This window comes from Pogoniulus pusillus, chromosome 4, assembly GCF_015220805.1.
Source record: "Pogoniulus pusillus isolate bPogPus1 chromosome 4, bPogPus1.pri, whole genome shotgun sequence".
Taxonomy (NCBI): domain Eukaryota; kingdom Metazoa; phylum Chordata; class Aves; order Piciformes; family Lybiidae; genus Pogoniulus; species Pogoniulus pusillus.
This window is the reverse complement of record NC_087267.1, coordinates 489166-510971: the sequence shown is the minus strand read 5'-3', so window position 1 is coordinate 510971 and position 21806 is coordinate 489166.

Sequence of the window (21806 nt, the reverse complement as noted above, 5' to 3'; positions counted from 1 at the left end):
CTCCTTGGGTCCCTTCCAACCCCTAGCATCCTGTGAGCCTGTGAACTGTCGTGGAAGGCCAAAATAGGCCTAGTACATGTGCTGGCTTGCCCAGGCATGATCCCATGGTCCCCTTCCCTCTGCTGGCTGGGGAGGGAGGACACACAGAGCGCAGGGAGAAGACACAGGGCTTGGAGACAGCCACTTGGAGGGTCCAAGAGTTGCCCAGATTTGTTCTTCCCAAACAAGGGAAAGCAAGCTCCTGACTTCACCTAACATGGTCAGGTTTGGCAAGGTGCCATTCTGGTTGGTGAATCTCTGTGGCCAAAGGGACCATTACATTGGGGCAAACAATCAAGAGGCTTTGCCACATGCCTGCTCTGCTTCTGCCTGCTCCAGCCTGCCATGTTACGCTCTGCTTTGCCTGCACTGACTGTCAAGACACCAACAGAACTCCCTTCAAGTGTTTGGGTACTGTCTCAGACTATTCTGTGTGTAAATACTCAAAGCCTCTTTGTAAGAAATTCTGTAACAAGATTCTACTGTGCCTTCTGCCTTAGCAGCAGGAAGGAGCCTCTCCAGTCCCCTAGGGGGTGAGAGGTGTAACTGACCACGAGAACCTCTTTCCAGTTCTAAGTTTAATGTTTGTATTTGCTAGTTGTTCCTTAAGTGTTCTAGGTTGCCTGTTCCCTGTGTGTATAAATGTCCACACTGTGCATTTCAAACATGGTGAAAAAGTTTTCTGGCAAGATTTAATGTTAATAAATATTTTTCATAGTTATTAACAATCTTTGATTGAATATCAAAATTAATGTCATAGGATGACAGGATGTCAGGGGCTGGAAGGGACCCAAGAAGATCATCAAGTCCAACCCCCCTGCCAGAGCAGGACAATCCTATCTAACACAGATCACAGAGGAACACATCCAGACAGGCCTGGAAAGGCTCCACAGAAGGAGACCCTACAGCCTCTCTGGGCAGCCTGTGCCAGTGCTCTGGGACCCTTACATGAAAGAAGTTCCCCCTTGTGTTGAGGCAGAACCTCTTTTGCTGCAGCTTACACCCATTGCTCCTTGTCCTACCCAAGGGAGCAGTGAGCAGAGCCTGTGTCCCCATCCTGGCAGCCCTCAGAGACTTATAAACATTTATCAAATCTCCTCTCAGTCTTCTCTTCTCCAGACTAAACAGCCCCAGGTCTCTCAGCCTCTCTCCATCAGCCATGCCCTCCAGGCCCCTCATCATCCTCTTGGCCCTCCACTGGACCCTCTCCAGCAGATCCCTGTCCCTCTGAAACTGGGGAGCCCAAACCTGAACACAGTACTCAAGATGAGGTCTCAGCAGGGCAGAGTAGAGGGGCAGGAGAACCTCCCTTGATCTGCTGGACACACTCCTCCCAATACAGCCCAGGATCCCATTGGCATTCTTGGCCACAAGGGCACATTGCTGTGCCATGGATGTTCTCCACCAGCACCCCCAGGTCCTGTAGAGCATTACATAGAATCATAGATGATAGAATCATCTTCCAGGTTGGAAGAGACCTCCAAGCTCATCCACTCCAACCTAGCACCCAGCCCCACACAATCAACCAGACCATGGCACTAAGTGCCTTATCCAGGCTTTGCTTCAACACCTCCAGGGACAGCGACTCCACCACCTCCCTGGGCAGCCCATTCCAATGCCAATCACTCTCTCTGACAACAACTTCCTCCTGACATCCAGCCTTGACCTCCTCTGGCACAGCTTGAGACTGTGTCCCCTTGTTCTGTTGCTGGCAGAAGAGACCAACCCCACCTGGCTACAGCTGCAGACAGCAATGAGCTCTGCCCTGAGCCTCCTCTTCTGCAGTCTGCAGACCCCCAGGTCCCTCAGCCTCTCCTCACAGGGCTGTGCTCCAGATCTGTGGTTAGGTTGGAAAGGACCTCAAGGATCATCCATCTCCCACTAGAACAGGTCAGCCAAGACCTCATCCAACCTGGCCTTGAACACCTCCAGGCAGGGAGCAGCCACAACCTCCCTGGGCAACCTGTGCCAGTGTCTCACCACCCTCACTGCAAACAACTTCTTCCTAACATCCACTCTAAATCTCCCCTCTGCCAGCTGAAATCCATTCCTCCTCATCCTGGCATTACAAGACCTTATAAAGAGTTCCTCCCCAGCTCTCCTATAGCCTCCTTCAGATACTGGAAGGCTACTGTAAGGTCTGTAAGGTCTTCTCAAACCCTTCTCTTCTCCAGGCTGCAGAGCCCCAACTCTCTCAGCCTGTCCTCACAGCAGAGCTGCTGCAGCCCTCTCAGCATCATTGTGGCCTCCTCTGGACTTGCTCCAACATTTCCATGTCCTTCTTGTGCTGGGGGTTCCAGAACTGCCCCCAGGACTGGAGGTGGAGTCTGAGGAGAGCAGAGCCAAGGGGCAGAATCCCCTCCCTTGCCCTGCTGCCCACACTGCTCTTGCTGCAGCCCAGCACAGGGTTGTGTCTGGGCTGCACTCACATTGCAGGCTCATGTTGAGCTTTTCATCACCCCAGACCCCCAGGGCCTGTTCCTCAGCCATTCCCCACCCAGCCTGGAGCTGTGTCTGGGATTGTGCTGAGCCAGGTGCAGGACCTCACACTTGGCACTGTTGAATATGATGAGGTTGGCCTGGGCACAGCTCTGCAGCCTGCCTGGGTCCCTCTGGATGGATCCCTGCCCTCTAGCAAGTCGACTGTGCCACACAGCTTGGTGCCATCTGCACACTTGCTGAGGGTTCTTACATTGGTTAAGGGGAAATAATTCATTGTCAGGAAAAAAATAGCCATTAAATATTTAGTTGTTCTCTTCTGCAAGCAGGAGGCTTTCTGACATGTTTGCTCAATCTATAATTAGAAATTAAGTGATGGATATTTTGGCAAATAGTTCTATAATATTTTTAGCTTCAAGGAATTATTTTGGGTTTCAAGTTTGTGGGAAATTGGTCTCTAACCATGTGCTTCAAGTGCTAAGAAAACATTTAAAACCCCATCGCCGACAAGGCATGGCTAAGATCTTGTTGCCAGCTTTTAGCACATAAAATGTTTCTGTACAAGAGAAGAAATGAGTCAGAGGTTAGGAAAACTTATTACTCTTCATAGAAACCCAACTATTGAGGTTTTTTTTTGCAGGTTTTAATCAAAACTCAAAGAATGGGCCAGATATAATTACAGCAGAAGTGGTGTGGCTGTACAAAGAGTTGAAGGACAGTCTCCACTCTGGAGATTTCATGCCCTAAGATGAAAATAAGTCACACAAAAATTCCTAGCTTGATACTGGAACTTCTAGTGGTTTGGGGTTTGTGTTTGGGTTTGTTTTTTTGACTTGTAACAAAAACCCAAATGAAGGCTCCCTAAAAGACTGGGAAATGAGTACTAAGCTCCATAGTGAAAGATGAAATGGATAGAGGGTAGAATGTTGTCCAAACTAAATCTCATAGCTGGCTTCTCTAAACCAAGAATTTCAGGCTCGCCTCTCAGTGACATCTTTATAGCTCTCTCCAGATTCTTGGTTGGTCTTGCCAGCCTGCTGGCAGCTGTGCAGTTACTCCTCACTGGCCATTTCTCAAAAGGCTTGCTTTTGCTTCCCAGGAGGTAACTCTCACATTTTTTGCGCCTCTGACAGCTGGGAAATGACAGCACTTTGACTGTCTGAACAAATAACCTTGTAGCTAGGATGAGTATTGCAGTGTTTTGCACAAGCAAAGCCTATTTACTCTGGGAATTCTGTGAGTATCCATGGAAAAACTTTCAATAAAACTAAGAGGTATTTAAAACTTTGGCACTTTTAGTGGAATGCAGCTCTAGAAAGTTTGGTCTGACTGTAACTGCATTGCTCTTTATCTGTGGAATTGTGCTCCAGCTCGGTGTCCTTATCAGTTAAGTGCCAGTTGTGTCAAAATAATCACTGTTATTTGCAACAAAATGTGCTTGAGAGGTATCCAAATGTTTTAGATCTACAGATGGCACTTTGGTATTTCCATTTGAGTTAAAGAATAAGATTTGGCAGCAAAGCATGACACAGCATGGATGAGATATTAAACTTCTCAAAGTTTGCTGCGTATTCAGCAGCTAATTTTCATCAGAAGTGTTCCAAATATTGTCTTAAACGAGCCAAGTTCACTCATTTGTGCTCAAACATCTCGTAAAGCCAATGGAATTTCTATGCAAACATCTGATAAGAGAAATTTGGCTTGAAAAGTAGCAGCTACAAGAGAGTGAAAGGAAAATCAGGGTGTTAATGGTAGTCCTGGAAAGTTGTTCTGCCTAGTAGATGCATTCATTGACTAACCACTTGAGTCGTTCTCTCTCTCTACAGTGCCGGGGGAAAAGTGCATGCAGGATCACAAGACAGCCAGAGGTGTATGCTGTGACAAAGAAAGGCACTACAAGAGAGAATAATGCTAGAGATTGTAAATTTTGTCTACATGGGTAAGAGTTGTCTGGAATAAAGAAAGACTAGAAATGAGCTTAGCTAAGCTGAACGTTAGTCTGGTGAAATACATAGTGTAAGAGGTTGTATTTTCTTGCCTTGCAGAAGTAAAACAAACAAAAAACCAAGTCCCAAACCAGTCATTTCATTTCCAAAATACAGAAAAACAATAAGCAAATGAAGATAAATACAAGAGCCAAGATGTAAACACAAACCTTTAAGACTACCAAAAGGCTGCTAGGAAAATACAAATATGCAGTAGAGAGAGGAGAAGAGAAATAAGCAGAAGCAAGAGTATTTCTGAGTAGTATTTTGGATGTAAGAGGATCAAAAGAGAATAGAAATCAGATTGCACCATTCCAGTCATTCTGAATATACTGACCTGTTTCTAAGGTTCTTGCATACTTTTCACCAAGGAAATTTTTGAAGATCATAGAACCATAGAATGGTTTAGGGTGGAAGTGACCTTAAAGATCACCATGCATAGTTTTAGGTTGGTTTAGGTATTCCTTTCACAGCCTTGGCCCATCTCTTTCTCATGCCATGAAGAAGCAAGACTGCATTTCACACAATCACAGAATGGTTTAGGTTGGAAGGGACCTCAAGGATCATCCAGCTCCAACCCCCTGCCATAGGCAGGGACACCTCCCACTAGAACAGGCTGCTCAAGGCCTCATCCAACCTGGTCTTGAACATCTCCACGGAAGGAGCAGCCACAACCTCCCTGGGCAACCAATTCCAGTGTCTCACCATCCTCATTGGAAAGAACTTCTTCCTAATATTGAGTTTAAACCTCCCCTCTGCCAGTTTAAACCCATTACTCCTCCTTCTGTCATTACAAGACCTTGTCAACAGTCACTCCCGAGCCCTCCTGTAGCCCCCTTCAGATACTGGAAGGCCACTACAAGGTCTCCTTGAAGCCTTCTCTTCTCCAGGCTGAAGAGACTCAACTCTCATAGCCTGTCCTTATAGTAGAGCAGCTGCAGCCCTCCGAGCATCTTCATGGCCTCCTCTGGACTTGCTCTAGGAGTTTGATGTCCTTCTTGTGCTGGGGGCTCCAGAACTGCACCCAGGACTCCATGTGGGGTCGTTTTCCACTTTCTTATTGTTTAATCTCACTACATTTCACAAGTGGATTAACAACACTGATTTATTAGCACATTGATTTCATCCACGTTTATGAATGTGCCCATGAAGAGAGGCATTAAAGACAAAGCATGAGTGCTCATTTGAACATATCCAGTCTAGTAAGCTGCTATTTGCAGTCAGGTTTTCACAGTCTACTAGTAATAAATCATAGCACTAAAATCAGAATGCTCACAGAGTATTTCTACACTGTAGACATTTGTCCTGATACTACACAGGGTAAACAAACAAATCTTCTAGTTAAAAGAAAAGTTTGAATGATCCATCAAGGCAATGCAACAATTCCCTTTCTTTACAAGTGAAAGCTGTTTCCACTGCTTTCTAATTTAACTGAAGGTTACTTAAATTATCTAAACACTTCCCAAAAACTCTGCCAATTTCTGTTGAGAAAAAAAAAGACAGAAAGGAAGGAAAGAAGAAAGGAACAAAGGGAGGAATTCAGAAGGAAGGAATTTGGAAGGAAGCAATGAATTCAAAAGGAATTTGGAATTTGGAATTCAGAAGGAACTTGGAACAGGAAGGAAAGAACTCAGGAGGAACTCAGAAGGAAATCAGAAGGAACTTGGAAGGAACCCAGAAGGAGGGAAGTTGGAAGGAAGGAATTCAGAAGGGAGGAACTCAGAAGGAATTCAGAGTGAAGGAACTTGGAAGGAACCCAGAAAGAAGAAACTCAGAACTCAGAACTTGGAAGGGAGAAAGGGAGAAAGGAAACATAACTCATAACTCAGAAGGAAGGAATCCAAAAGGAAGGAATTCAGAAGGGAGGAAGGAATTCAGAAGGGAGGAAGGAATTCAGAAGGGAGGAACTCAGAATGAACTCAGAACTCGGAACTCAGAACTTGGAAGGGAGAAAGGGAGGAAGGAAACATAACTTAGAAGGAAGGAAATTGGAAGGAAGGAACTCAAAAGGAACTCAGAAGAAAGGATGAAAAGCTGGGGGAAAAAAAACCCAACCACAATAACACAGCCACACAAAGCAACCCCCAAAGTCTTTATTAATGTTTTTAACCACTAGAGTTGCAATTCCATCAGTTAATACATGCAGTTACAGTTCTGGCACCCTGAACTGACCAATCTGCAGTCACTTTCAAAAGCAGAGAGGCCGAACTGAGGTGACTGCTCAAGTGCCCTTTCACAAAATGCATTAGGTGTGAACCCATAAAAACAAAAAGGCAAACCCTGATAGTTAAATATACAGAGTCGACTTCTCCTCGTAGTAATGTCAGTAAAGATCCATCACTAATTCAAGTTTAGCACTGACCATCACTTGTGCCACACAACTTTACCAAGTACAGCTAAGATTGAGATGTTTTTCTCACCTCTTACTCTCCATTAGTCTGCTCCGGTGCAGTCAGCAGTGAAGCTGAACCAGCCTCTGGTTGACATCTTGGGTGGGTTAATAGGTCTTTAGACTTGATTTAGCACTAAGATTTCAGACCATCAAGAGCCTGAAACAGCTTCACGCTGACAGTTTAATGGTCCAATAAGCAAAGAGTTAACTTACTTTTAACATCTAAATGTCCTGACCTTTTCAACCTGCCCACCAGAATGAATTCCAGCCTGGATTTTCTGACGTGGTTTTGCCCGTACACATGTGGCAATGTCTAAAGCAGCTGCCTGTGTTTGCATTCTGGCCCTGTCAAATATTGCCCTTAGCTTGTTATTTTGGATGGCCTCCCCTAAAAGCAAAGAGACATTCTCCTTCTCTTACCTTTTCTTTGGGCAAGTCAACCTTCAGAGTCACACTATAGATCATCCGAGGGGAGGGGAATCTCACACGAATCAAACATTTAACTTTGGCCTCTGCTAAGAGAGGGGGTTGGAGGTTGCCTTATTTTAACAAATGTGTCAAACTCCAATCTGTTCACCATACACCAGTTCTTGCCAACAGTAGGTCAAAGAATTAAATCACTGTATTCATGAGAAAGAAATGTCATCCCTTCCCATTACACAGAGACCCTTCACCTTCTAGCCTTCTAAACACATTAATTGGCTCTTTTCCAGCAAAAACTCATTACTTTCTTGACTTTGTCTTAGCATACAAATGTAAAAGATATGTCCAGTGTGGAGAAAACCCTGCCAGCATCAAAGAAGTTAGATTTTTGATGGTAGGAAAGAGAGAAGTTCAACTTTCAGGTGTTGAACAAAATCATTATCTCATTTTTCAAACTTCTACTAAGTTTATTTTTCTGCAAAATACTGTTTTGTAAAAATTTCTATTCATAGAGAAGATTCTTACAATCACAGAAGCAACCAGGTTGGAAGAGACCTCCAAGCTGATCCAGCCCAACCTAGCACCCAGCCCTGGCCAAGCAACCAGACCATGGCACTGAGTGCCTCAGCCAGGCTTGGCTTCAACACCTCCAGGCACAGTGATGCCACCACCTCCCTGGGCAGCCCATTCCAATGCCAATCACTCTCTCTGCCAACAACTTCCTCCGAACATCCAGCCCAGACCTCCCCTGGCACAACTTGAGACTGTGTCCCCTTGTTCTATTGCTGCTTGCCTGGCAGCAGAGTCCAACCCCACCTGGCTACAGCCTCCCTTCAGGTAGCTGCAGACAGCAATGAGCTCTGCCCTGAGCCTCCTCTGCTGCAGGCTGCACACCCCCAGCTCCCTCAGCCTCTCCTCACAGGGGCTGTTGAAGTCAAAGACAACTTATAAAAAATACATGTCTGAATTATCTAACAGAGCACAGTGTGTGTTATTAATTCCTTATTCTGTGCCTTTGCAACACCACTCTCTCTTGTGAGGCTGTGGTCACTGTTGGTATAGCTGCAGAACTGTTTGAAGAGAGAAAACTGAGCTGCTGGGTAGTATCAACGTGTTTACACTTTTCTGATTCCTAGTGTCACAGGATTTGCATCTAGCCATACCCACAGACAAAGAAATTAATGTCTTGATACGTCTTTTTCACTTTGTGGGCTCAGCTATAGTTGCAAGTTCTGCTTTCTGCTGTTGTGAGGAGGTTCTGATTGACAGAGGGCTTTGTGCTGACGAGAGGTGGTATCTGGGCTCCCAGGTCTGTTGTCTTTCTGGGAGACAGATGGTAAATCTGTCAGCAGGAACGCTCTGCACAACAGCAGCCCAGATGCTTGTAAAGCTTTCTGTGTGAAGCCTCTCTACCCCTCCAGAGTACCAATGGGCTACTTGCCAGAGAAAGGTCCCCAAGGCAATTAGCTACCTCTGAATTCAACTCCAGCTGTCTGGGAAGTCAAAAGAAGGCAGCTTGTTTGGTCATACACCATTTAATGTGAAGAGTCTGCTCCTTTATAATTAAAGCAGCCTTTTTATATCAGTCCAGCTGTGTTCTAAGGGGAAAAAAAAGCCTAGGTGACCTTCACTGCTCACAATAGAGACTTTAGATTTGGGGTCTCTTTCCTTTTGCTTCTAGTGAAAACTGTAAAATGAAAACTGTGCTCCTAACAGTTATTATTTTGTAACTTCTCCATGTCTGTGTTCGTGCAGTCAACAGGACCTCACAGCCACAGCGTTTGTGAGTCATTCAGTGCAAACTAAAAGACACAGAGCACTGTGAAACCTTTTTCCCAGTGCTCTCCACTTCCCTGCTAAATGCTTTCCACTCTTCAGCTTTACTGGATCCCTCTGTTCACCTCCAGCATGAGTAGGACACATTGCAAGACAATTATGAGGACTGGAACTTGATGCTAGCAGTTTGAAATTGCATAAAGGCTGCATGTTTGATGGGCAGTGTCAAACTTCCTTCTCAGACGTGCTAGAGAAATCCAACAAGAAACTAGGGCAGAGTCCCTGATATGCTGCTGTCCTGGTGTGCTGGTCTGAGCCTAGCTGGGGTATTTTGGTGAGAAGAGTTAGATGCTAGGCTGTGAAAAGGAAACAGTAGTGATGGCTGCTGCACTCACAGGCTTGCTGGGATGTGTAAGAATGTCCTTTAAAGTAGCTGTAGACAGCAACGAGGTCTCCCCTCAGCATCTTTTTCCAAACTACCCATCCCCAGCTCCTTCAGTCACTCTTCATCAGATTCATTCTCCAGGCCCTTCCCCAGCTTTGTTGCCCTCCTCTGCACTGGCTCCAGCACCTCCACATCTCTCTTATAGAATCATAGAATCAAGCAGGTTGGAAGAGACCTCCAAGCTCACCCAGTCCAACCTGGCACCCAGCCCTGGCCAAGCAACCAGACCATGGCACTAAGTGCCTCAGCCAGGCTTTGCTTCAACACCTCCAGCCATGGGCACTCCACCACCTCCCTGGGCAGCCCATTCCAATGCCAATCACTCTCTCTGCCAACAACTTCCTCCGAACATTCAGCCTAGACCTCCCCTGGCACAGCTTGAGTCTGTGTCCCCTTGCTCTGTTGCTGGTTATACTGAGATGCCCCAAACTGAACACGGCGTTCGAGGTGTGGCCTCACCTGGGCTGAGTACAAAGGGGCAATCACCTCCCTGCTTCTGCTGGGCACAGCATTTCTGCTGGAAGCCAGAATGCCACTGGCTTTCTTGGCCACCTGGGCACACTGCTCGCTCCTATCCAGCTGCTGGTCAGTTACAACTCTCTCTGAGGGAGCAAGTAACAAAGCAGACACAGTTCTGAACTAATTCTTTGTTAGTTGTGGGCCGGATGGAAAGTTCACACTACACCAAAGCATAGCTCTGTGTGGGCTTGTTCAGCCCAAAGGCAGTTTAGCTGTGTTAATCACAGCTCTGCCTGGCTCCATGTGTTTGTGAGAAGTTATGCTCCTGACTCAGCAGAATCAAGCCAGCTAAGAGGCACTGGGTTTGGTGGGAAATGCAAATGAGACACCTGATTCCTGATGCAGACTCGGAGAGAGAAGGTATAGAAAAGCTATTGAAGAGTCTGGACCACTTCCATGGTTTTCAGTACCTCATCTTCTAAGTGAATATAATGGAGCATTATATTTATGTCTGCATCGCTCCTCTTCTTTACCATGTGCATGGCTCCTGAGTTCAGCTCTGCTCTCTCCACTGAGCTCCATACACATCTTTGAGAAACAGAGGTGTTTTAATGCCACACTTGCCTGTTAGAGAAAATAAAGCATCCTCTCTTTATCTGCTGAATTTGGTTTCTTTAAAAAGAAAAGCTTTTTGAGACTCTCATACACAGCTGCTGGTGACAGAGATGAGAATAAAAAGCATATCAGAGCATCAGAAAGCTCTGGGGAAGATGCAAGAGATAAATAAACAAACCTCATTAATGTTTCACAGAATCTCTTAGATTGGCAAAGCCCTTCTAGCCCATGCAGTCCAATCATTAGTCTCACACCGACAAGTCCTTGACTAACCAAACCCCTCAGCACAACATCTCATCACCATGAATCACTATGGTTGGAAAGGAGCACCAGGATCAGCCAGTCCAACCTTCATCCCAGCAGCCTCCATCACCAGACCACAGCCTCAAGCACCACAGCCACTCTCCTTTTAAACACCTCCAGGGTGGTGACTCCACCACCTCCCTGGGCAGCCTGTGCCAGTGCCTGACCACCTGCTCAGGAAAGAACTTCCTCCCAACAGCCAACCTAAACCTCCCCTGATGCAACTTGAGGCCATTTCCTCTTGTCCTATCCTTAGTAACTGGGGACAAGAGACCAGCTCCAGCCTCACTGCAACCTCCTTTTAGGTAGTTGTAGAGGGCAATAAGGTCCCCTCTCAGCCTCCTCTTCTCCAGACCAAACACCCCCAGCTCCCTCAGCTGCTCCTCATAGGTGATGTTCTCCAGACCTCTCCCCAGCCTCGTTGCCCTTCTCTGCACCTGCTCCAGCACCTCAATGTCCCTCCTATGCTGTGGTGACCAAAACTGGACACAGCACTGGAGCTGTGGTCTCACCAGTGCTGAGTGCAGGGGCATGACTTGTAAAGATGTGCAGGGTGAGTGCCAGGAGGCTGCAGCCAGGCTCTGCTCAGTGACACCACAAGGGGCACTGGCTGGAAGCTGAGGCTCAGGAAGGTCCATGGAAACACGAGGAAGAATTTTTTTCCCTGTGAGGGCACCAGAACGCTGGAACAGGCTACCATGGGGGATTGTGGAGTCTCCTTCTGGAGATATTCAAGACCTGCCTGAATGCATTCCTGTGTGATCTGGTCTAGGTGATCCTGCTCTGGCAATGGGGTTGGACTGGATGAGCTTTCAAGGTCCCTTCCAGCCCCTGACAGTCTGTGATGCTGTGAAATACATGTGGGAGAGGCAGTGGAAACAGGTTGTGGGTATGAAAGCTGAGTCCAAAAAGGAGGCAGGTAATTCCTCTGAAGTATATTGTGATTGAAAAGAAAAAACTGCTGAAGCTCAGAGAAATCTGCTTGGTACCTCCTGCAGTAAGTGTGGCTGGGAGTGACAAGGGGGGAAAATGTAATTTGATAAAAAGTGGACCTGTAAGGGTGAGTTTCTCAAGCTCCCACTATTTTAGTGCCTCAGTCTTGTCTGTTTATTTCCTCCAGGCATTCACTGCCTTGTATGATGCTCCAGTCTGGCAGCCTACCTTGCCCTTCAGGGTAGCTTAGGGGAACTGAATTCTCCCTTAATAGGTTTTCCTTGCTCATTTTTCACTGAAGGTGTCTGCGTTTGCAATAGATCCTTTTCACTCAGTCCTTTTTATCACCAGCAGATTGCAGGTTATGTCTTTATAAATTCTCCTTCTGCTGTGGATTTTGTAACAGTCATTTTTGACAGTCAGTGTTTCTGATCTGACTGTATTACCAAGAAATGCATGGCCAGGAGAAAACTTAGCCCACACGAGCACTCTACACACCATAAATGCCACCATCAAAATTACTAACAATAAAGCTTTGCTGTTTGTCTCGAATTTAAGTATGTTTGAATGTAAAGTTGCTTTAAGGGGGTCTGATAAATGTTTATAAGTATCTGAGGGCTGCCAGGAAGGGAGGACAGGCTCTGCTCACTGCTCCCTGAGATAGGACAAGCAGCAATGGGTGTAAGCTGCAGCACAGGAGGTTCTGCCTCCACACAAGGGGGAACTTCTTTCCTGTAAGGGTCCCAGAGCCCTGGCACAGGCTGCCCAGAGAGATTGTGGAGTCTCCTTCTCTGGAGCCTTTCCAGGCCTGTCTGGATGTGTTCCTCTGTGATCTGTGTTAGATAGGATTGCCCTGCTCTGGCAGGGGGGTTGGACTGGATGATCTCCTTGGGTCCCTTCCAACTCCTAATGTTCTGTGAGCCTGTAAATGAATCTCCATCTTCTCTGCTAGGCCATTTTCACTCTAGCAGTGTCTAAAAGCCATGTTCATGAGACAGAGAGCACCTGTAATGTCTGCCTTGCATGAGCATCCTGTAGACACAGGCTAACCTGGAATCACCGCTCGAGGAGGTAGTGATTTTGGACTTTACACATGCACACAGGATTAACCAGACTAACTCAGCCAGCTGGAAGTCATGGAATGAACCTTTATGTTTACAATTAACAAGCACATACATAGAATATATTACAGATATTTACAACTATAGACAATAATATACAAGTTAAAGGTAATACAGAAAAACAGAGCCCCTCCCAGCAGCCAGACTGCCCAAGAGAGGCTTTCAAACAACCTCCCTCCTTCTTTCCACCCCCTCCTTTATCTCAGAATCTCCCCTACATGCAGGGTGAGCTGGAAAGGTCAGTGAGAGGTGTTAGAAGCAGAATGATCAGTTGGAAAAAGTGCAGGTTCAGGCAGAAGAGTTAATATGGCAATAGCCAGGCAGAGACTGACTTACCTTTGTTTGTGTCCTGGTTTTCATACGGCCCAGCAGAACAAATAGGTGACACAGACATCAGCATTAGTTTCCTTTCACAGCAAATAAATCTAATTCCTCTGGTGAGAGGAATTAGATGCTAGGCTGTGAAAAGCAAACAGTGGTGATGGCTGCTGCACTCATAGGCTTGCTGAGATGGATAAGGACAAGAACACAAACATAGACAAGGGAGTTTGGTCTCTGCCTTTGAGCTGCCCTTTTTCTCTCTCTACCTTGCCTAACTAATCCTTCTGCTTCCTAACCCCCTGGCTGACCCTCCAAACTTATCTTGAATGTAAGGCAAAGTCTGGGGTAAGGTAGAGGGGTGGGAGGAAGGTGTTAGAGAGGTTGGGAGCCCCTCCTGGGGACTCAGGTTTCTGGGAGGGCTGCTGTGGTTGTGTATTACTTTTAACTTGCCTGATTCTGTCTATAGTTGTAGACTTTGTAAATACCTGCTTGCAGCTTGTGCTAAGCTGTGAATACAAAGCTTCATTCTTTAACTTCCAGTGGCTGGGTCTAGTCTGGGTGATTTTCTTAAGTGCTGGGGGGCAGGGAACACCTAAACCATCACACAGTGTAAGAATTTAACATGCAGTTATACTGTTAGAGAGGTGATTTCTTTCATATATTGAACTTGAAGGGCTACATAAAAGGGCAGGGAATTGCATCCTACTCAACTTCACTGTAAGCACCAGCTTTGAGAGTAAGGTTCATGAAGCTTCATTTTTACCAACATTATAGAAAAAAAAAAAAGTTGTTGTTTTTAAGGAGGGAAAAGAGATTGTCCAGTTCTTCAGGTTGTGGTTCTTCAATAAATGGCTGCACTGTTTGCTGTAACAATTTCCTGTTGTAGTTCTAAAGCCAAGACATTCCCAAACAGTCTCCTGTCTGAGAGTAGAGGCACGCAGAATACTGATCTGAAAGGAACATCAGCCTAATGAGAACAGAGGTGCTATGTACACAGCAGACGAAGAATTTTGCAGTGAGGATGATGAGAAATTCAGTCTCCTTCACTGAATTGGACATATTGATGTAAAAAGCCTACTGTCCACATACAGAGAACCATAGAGTTGGAAGAGACCTCCGAGCTCATCCAGTCCAACCTAGCACCCAGCCCTAGCCAATCAACCAGACCATGGCACTGAGTGCCTCACCCAGGCTTTGCTTGGACACCTCCAGGGATAGCATGCATGCTTTGTTTTATAGTCCTGTCAGTATATCTTTTATTCTTGCAGGCATTCCATGACAAAAGAATGAGAAGCGTGCAAAGTGTTCTGGGATAGCCATAGATATCTGAGCTCTTCCATTCTGAAAGTCTCCTTTCTCCTAGGTGGAATTCCCTTAGTGTACCTCAGGCTGAGGAGTGGAAAAGCTCTGTTATATGCTCTGATTCCTATTCAGTCAATTAGTATACACTCAGGAGTTATTCTCTGGCAGAGCTGCCTATAATTGAGTTTATGTCAGATAAGATGTTGTGCTTATACATCCGCTGGGAGCAGAAATGAAGACATCAGCAGTGAGGCACACGGAGATCTCTGTTCCCTATAATCTCAGTGAAACAGATGCTGGTTTAGAGCACTGTACAGATGCTTAAACAATTCAAGGACTGCTTTACCTGGCTCTTTTAAGAATAGTGGTCATTCCTCCAGCTGAAAGTACGTGAGGTCAAGCTCTCCCGCTGCATGAAGCTGATAGTGTTTTGGTAACCTACATCATTATCAGTGATGTAAGAGCCACTTATGCGCTATTGCAGCAATTACAAACGCCAGGGCAAATTACAACGGGTTTGGGGCATTGTTCATGAAGTTAGACACTTTCAAACTTGAACCCTTAATTGGTATACCACTATCAGTTCTTCATCTTTGTTGGTGACATGGACAGTGGCACTGAGTGCACCCTCAGCAAGTTTGCCAATGACATCAAGCTGTGCGGTGTGACTGACGTGCTGGAGGGCAGGGATCCATCCAGAGGGACCATGACAGGCTGCAGAGGTGGGCACAAGCCAACCTCATGAGGTCCAGTGAGAGCAAGTGTAAGGCCCTGCAGCTGGGTTGAGGCAATCCCAAGCACCAACATATGCTGGGCAGTGAGTGGCTGGAGAGCAGCCCTGAGGAGAGGGACTTGGGGTGCCGCTGGACAAGCAGCTCAGCATGAGCTGTCAGTGTGCTCTCGCAGCCCAGAGAGCAACCAGAGCCTGGGCTGCAACATGAGAAGTGTGGCCACTCAACTCTTGCAGTGCAAAAGAGGAATGAGCAAGGTTTGATGCTGTTTGTGGAGTTGGTTGTAAAGTAATAGACAACCAAAAGAGGAAAAAGAAAAGCAAAACCCTGAAATGCAATCAGCTCAGATAAACTAAATTCAATTGCAAGAGAGCTTCCATATGGCTACAACAGAGTACTCAGTTGCTACACTAAGAGGTAAGTCATCAGCAGATCCATGTGCTGGGTCAGTTTTCTTGCCTAAAAACAAAGCAATGGAAAGAGCCTTTAGTACTTGCCATAGTGAATAGTTAAAAACTTTCACATTGTGAAGGATTTATTCAACTAGGAGAAAGTACTCCTCAAAATAAACAGAGTGCTTTAGTTCACCCTGCGAGAAACTCCTATTAAGGAGAAATGTTTGAGTCAGAGTACTTCTTAAGCTTCAAAAATAAACTCCTTTGCTAAAGGAGGTCCTTCAAAATCCTCGCTGCAATTGCTGGATTCCTTCGCTGTTTTCACAGATGTAAATCACACTCCATTCAAACCGCTGAAAGGAAGGGGAGAACCTGGGATGCGCTGTCAGACCGCACAGTGCTCCAGGGCAGTACTCCATAGACAGTGAGTCATTGTCCCTTGATTAGATTCTGTTGCAGATTGCTTTTCTTCACTCCTTTCTTGTTACTTACAAGATCCACAATTGCAATCAATTCTCAGACACAAACAAATAATCGCAGTCTGCTTTCGCCGAGAAGAGATTTCTCTTTACACAGAGAAGAGTCCTACCGCCTTTTGCAAAGAATAGAGGGGGAGTTTGCCATCTGCGAAGAAAAGAATCTGAACCCTTTCTTTTCCTTTCTGACTGCGTGCTACCGAATCTGCAGGGGGACGTTAGATAAGTGCAGAGCTAATGTCCTGCATTTTCAACTCCTAGGACTCTACATTTTACTTTGTGCTTGTTGCTGAGGAAACACTGCCAGACTCAAGTGCCTGACATTACTCAGGGATGAGCTCCTGACTTCTGGCTGATTTGAGCCCAGGGTTAGAAAGTATAAACTATTTGCCTCACCTAACACTACCAAACAAACCAAACACTCTAGAAGCTGTCGTGAAAATTATCTTCATAGTGGAACTGTGCTTCAGTTTTTAGGACATTTTCATAGAATCATAGAATCAGAGTCGGAAGGGATCACAAGGATCAATCAGCCAGGTTGGAAGAGACCTCCAAGCTCACCCAGTCCAACCTAGCACCCAATCCTACACAATCAAACAGACCATGGCACTAAGTGCCTCATCCAGGCTTGGCTTCAACACCTCCAGGGACAGTGACTCCACCACCTCCCTGGGCAGCCCATTCCAATGCCAATCACTCTCTCTGACAACAACTTCCTCCTCACATCCAGCCTAGACCTCCCCTGGCACAGCTTCAGACTGTGTCCCCTTGTTCTGTTGCTGCTTGCCTGGCAGAAGAGACCAACCCCACCTGGCTACAGCCTCCCTGCAGGGAGCTGCAGACAGCAATGAGCTCTGCCCTGAGCCTTCTCTGCTGCAGGCTGCACACCCCCAGCTCCCTCAGCCTCTCCTCACAGGGCTCTGCTCCGAGCCCCTCTCCAGCCTTGCTGCCCTTCTCTGGACACCTTCCAGCACCTCAGCATCTCTCTTAAATGGAGGAGCCCAGAACTGGACACAGCACTCAAGGTGTGGCCTGAGCAGTGCTGAGCACAGGGGAAAAAGAACCTCCCTGACCCAGTACTCCAGGTGGGGTGTCACCAGTGTGGAGCAGATGGGTGACAATGGTCCAACTTGGAGTCCACTTGGGTGCCAAAATAAGGATATGATGGCTTGGGAGTTACCTACCCCCATACACATCAGAAAATCACCCAGACTAGACTCAGACAGCTGGAAATTAAGGAACGAAGCTGTATGTACAGCTTGGCACAATACACAAGCAGACAGACACAAATATTTACAGTTATATCCACATGAAAAGTAACACAGGAACACAAAACCTCTCACAGAAACAATCTGAGTCCCCAGGAGGGCTCCCGAACCAAAACTCCTTCCCCCTCCATCTTTCCTTCCCTTCAGAAGTAACCAGACCAACCCACGGATATCTCACCTGGTAAATCTGGAGGTCTGAGGTGAGATGTCAAAAAGGAGGTTAGAGGAAAAAGGGTTAGGTGGATTAGAGAGTTAAAGGCAGAGTCAGCCACAGAGAGCAGCCCACCAGAACGCAGGCACAGCCCGACGTGAGAGCTGAGCAGCATGTGAGGAGTGCCCCTCTTGTCTGCGCTCTGACTGGTTGTGTCTCTCAGCAGAAGAATGGTGATACAGGGCACAGGTTGGGGTTTCTTCTTTCCTTTCTCAGCTAGGGGTTTAATTTCTCTCAGTAAAATACTTCAGTCTCAAACCAGCACAGTGATAAAGCCGTGGTTCTTAGGAAGGCATTCTGAAACCAGGTGCTTGTTTTGCAGGAGAAAGAGACAGGAAAGGTAGGCAGCGAAACTGCTCCTGAGATCTGTATGAACCATGTCATCTGCCATATCTAGCTGCTCTGGCTCCAGAACTGGATGCAGTACTCCAGGTGGGGTCTCACCACTGGATGAGGCATTTAGTACCATGGTCTAGATGACTGGATAGGGCTGGGTGCTAGGGTTAGCCTGGATGAGCTTGGAGGTCTCTTCCAACCTGGTTGATTCCATGATACCAGTGTGGATTCTGTGATACCAGTATGGAGTAGAGGAGGAAGATCACTTCCCTCACTCTGCTGGCCATGTTTCTCTTATTGCAGCCCAGGATCTGGTTGCCTCTCTGGGCTGCAAGAGTACATTGGTTTCTCATATTGAGCTTGTCCAGCAGCACCCCCAAGTCCCTCTCCTCAGGGCTGCTCTCCAGCCACTCTCTGCCCAGCCTGGGTTGGTGCTTGGCATTGCCTTGACTTCCAGACTAACACCAGTGCAAATTAGAAATAAGACTGCTTACTGATCATAAATGCTGTGGTTGCTCTTCCTTATGCTACAGTATGGTTTCAGTGATGTTGCTTGTGGGTAAAATAAAGTGGGGTTTAAGATGTGAGCGTTTTACTTAATTGACACAGCTTATTTTCCACATGTTCTGCAATAATCATCAAAAGCTAAACTACCCTTTTGCTGCAGGATTAATCACCATTAAATGCTAAACCATGAGAACACAAAGTAACTTGCCACAAATGAGCAAGCTCTATAGATTTAGCAGGCATCACCACAGAGTTGGTGCCTAGGCCACATGTCATTATAAATATATTCAAGTTTCTGTGCCAAATCTGCGATTGATGCATTCTACAACTGCAGTAAATCCACTAAAGTAGCCAGAAATGATAGAGCTGACAAATGACTTCAGAATTAACTCGTCCATTGAGTGTGCTGGAATAAATGCAAAGTTGTCACTAGCTTCAGTCCACAGCATAGCTCATCACGGGGCACTTGCAGAGTCACCCCTGGTGTGGGCTCTGCCACTGGAAAGGAAGCTGACAGAACATCTCCTCACTCACCCACAGGTTCTCACATCATGCCCACATGCTGGGGGCAATCAGCTCTGTCAGTAGCACATATAACATGGTCTACCAGGAAATGTGTCCAAAATGAGCTTTAAGGTAAGCCTGTTACTTGCCCACAGAGTGCTGTTACATCCCCCAGGTGGCCAATCGTCCGTTCTGGTCAGACAATTGTCTGCACAGGAACTCCTAACAACTTACAGCTACGTCCTCTCTGTTCATGTCAAGTTCTTTTGTGGGACGTGTTGTATGTTACCATTCTTTTGTATCACCCAGTAAGTACGACCAGGTCATACAACCACAGAATCAACCAGGTTGGAAGAGACCTCCAACCTCACCCAGTCCAACCTAGCACCCAGCCCTGGCCAATCAACCAGACCATGGCACTAAGTGCCTCAGCCAGGCTTGGCTTCAACACCTCCAGGCACAGCGACTCCACCACCTCCCTGGGCAGCCCATTCCAATGCCAATCACTCTCTCTGCCAACAACTTCCTCCTAACATCTACCCTAGACCTCCCTTGCCACAACTTGAGACTGTGTCCCCTTGTTCTGTTGCTGCTTGCCTGGCAGAAGAGACCAACCCCACCTGGCTACAGCCTCCCTGCAGGGAGCTGCAGACAGCAATGAGCTCTGCCCTGAGCCTTCTCTGCTGCAGGCTGCACACCCCCAGCTCCCTCAGCCTCTCCTCACAGGGCTGTGCTCCAGGCCCCTCACCAGCCTTGCTGCCCTTCTCTGGACACCGTCCAGCACCTCAACATCTTGAACTGAATTCAGGAGCCCAGAACTGGACACAGCACTCAAGGTGTGGCCTGAGCAGTGCTGAGCACAGGGACAGAAGAACCTCCCTTGTCCTGCTGCCCACACTGCTCCTGAGCCAGCCCAGGATGCCATTGGCTCTGCTGCCCACCTGAGCACTGCTGCCTCCTCTTCAGCCCCTCTCTACCAGCACTCTCAGGATCCTCTCTGCCTGGCTGCTCTCAGCCACTCTGGCCCCAGCCTGTAGTGCTGCTTGGGGTTGTTGTGGTCAAAGTGCAGAACCCTGCCCTTGTTCAATCTCATCCCATTGGCCTCTGCCCAACCATCCAACCTGGCCAGGTCCCTCTGCAGGGCTCTCCTACCCTCCAACAGATCCACACCTGCTCCTAGCTTGGTGTCATCTGCAAACTTACTGATGCTGGACTCAATCCCCTGCACAGATCTCAATGCCTATTTAATAGCAGAGATCTCAAAGTCTATTTAACCATACAAGGTATAATTCACAAAATCTTCAAATAAAATAATTGTTGTTAAGTCCAGACCCAACAATTTCAGCACAAAACTTTGTATTCATGGTGAGAACTCAGATAACATTTCATCCCATGAGGATCATTGGGGAGCGTGTCCCAGCCTTCATTAGCACAGCCTGCACACTGCCCAAAACACCCACCCAAAATCAACAGAATCCAAGCCTAAATAACCATACCTTTCTTCATTTTACAGCACTTGGTCAGGGTTCAGTTTTGCCTGACAGCACAGCAGAACACAAGCTGTATTGATAATTCATTGTGAGCACAGCCAACTGCTGATCCATGCACTGCTTTTACACAAATGAATTGCTATCCTTTGCTACGTCTTTACTGCTGCCGGACAATGGAGGCTTAAAGAGAGAGCTTTAAATAGGTGATCTATTCAGTCTGGAGAGAAGGAGGCTCCCAGGTGACCTTGTTCTGTGCCTCATCCAGGCTTTGCTTTGAACGCCTCCAGGCACAAAGACTCCACCACCTCCCTGGGCAGCCCATTCCAATGCCAATCACTCTCTCTGCCAACAACTTCCTCCTAACATCCAGCCTAGACCTCCCCTGGCACAACTTGAGACTGTGTCCCCTTGTGCTGCCGATGGTTGCCCGGCAGAAGAGACCAACCCCACCTTGATACAGGTAGCTGTAGCCAGCAATGAGCTCTGCCCTGAACCTCCTCTCATCCAGGCTGCACACCCCCAGCTCCCTCAGCCTCTCCTCATAGGGTTTGTGTGCCAGCTTTGTGTCACCACCTTTGTCACCCTTCTCTGGACACCCTCCAATTTCTCCACATCTCTCTGACGTTGAGGTACCGAATTTCTTCAGAAGGTGCACTCAGTTTCTTCAGTCACCTTGAAGGTATTTGGGAAGTAGCTTGCACTTTAAAGGTCAGAGCCAGAACAAATCTAAGCACTCGTACACACAGTGGCACAGTGGTGGATGACAATGTGTGTTTCTTCTAGCTCTTTTGCACAAGAAAAGCCCACCCAATAACAAGCATTATGTGAATATTCTTTCCACTACATTTTCCTTAAGCTAGGTCCAAAGCAAAAACCAGCTAAACACCCAGGCAACACTGCCTCTTCTTTCGTTTCCTTCTCTCACTACTCTCGATACTCAACAAGTCAGAAACAGCTTTCACCCTCTGAACCAGCTGCAAGACTGTTGAAATCCTAAAGCACCTCTCGTCTCCACTGCTATCATGACAGCTAAGTTTCATTTGCTCAAGATCTGAAAGAGATCATTTATAACAAAGGTATTGATCTGTTCATAACCACTTCAGCTGCAATACTGCTCTAAGAAAGGAACCTCCACTGCCTGGAGATTTGTAACCCAACAGTGATGAGACGTTTGAACTGCAAGAGAGACAACCAAGGGTTTTGGGTTGTTTTGTGGACCTGCTATTTGAAGCTACTGTACTTCAATGTGGTGTCTCAAATGGAATGGATTGTTTTCATTTGTCATACTTAAAACTTTCCACTTATCTTTGTAGCTGAGAGATTAAAAGGCATCCT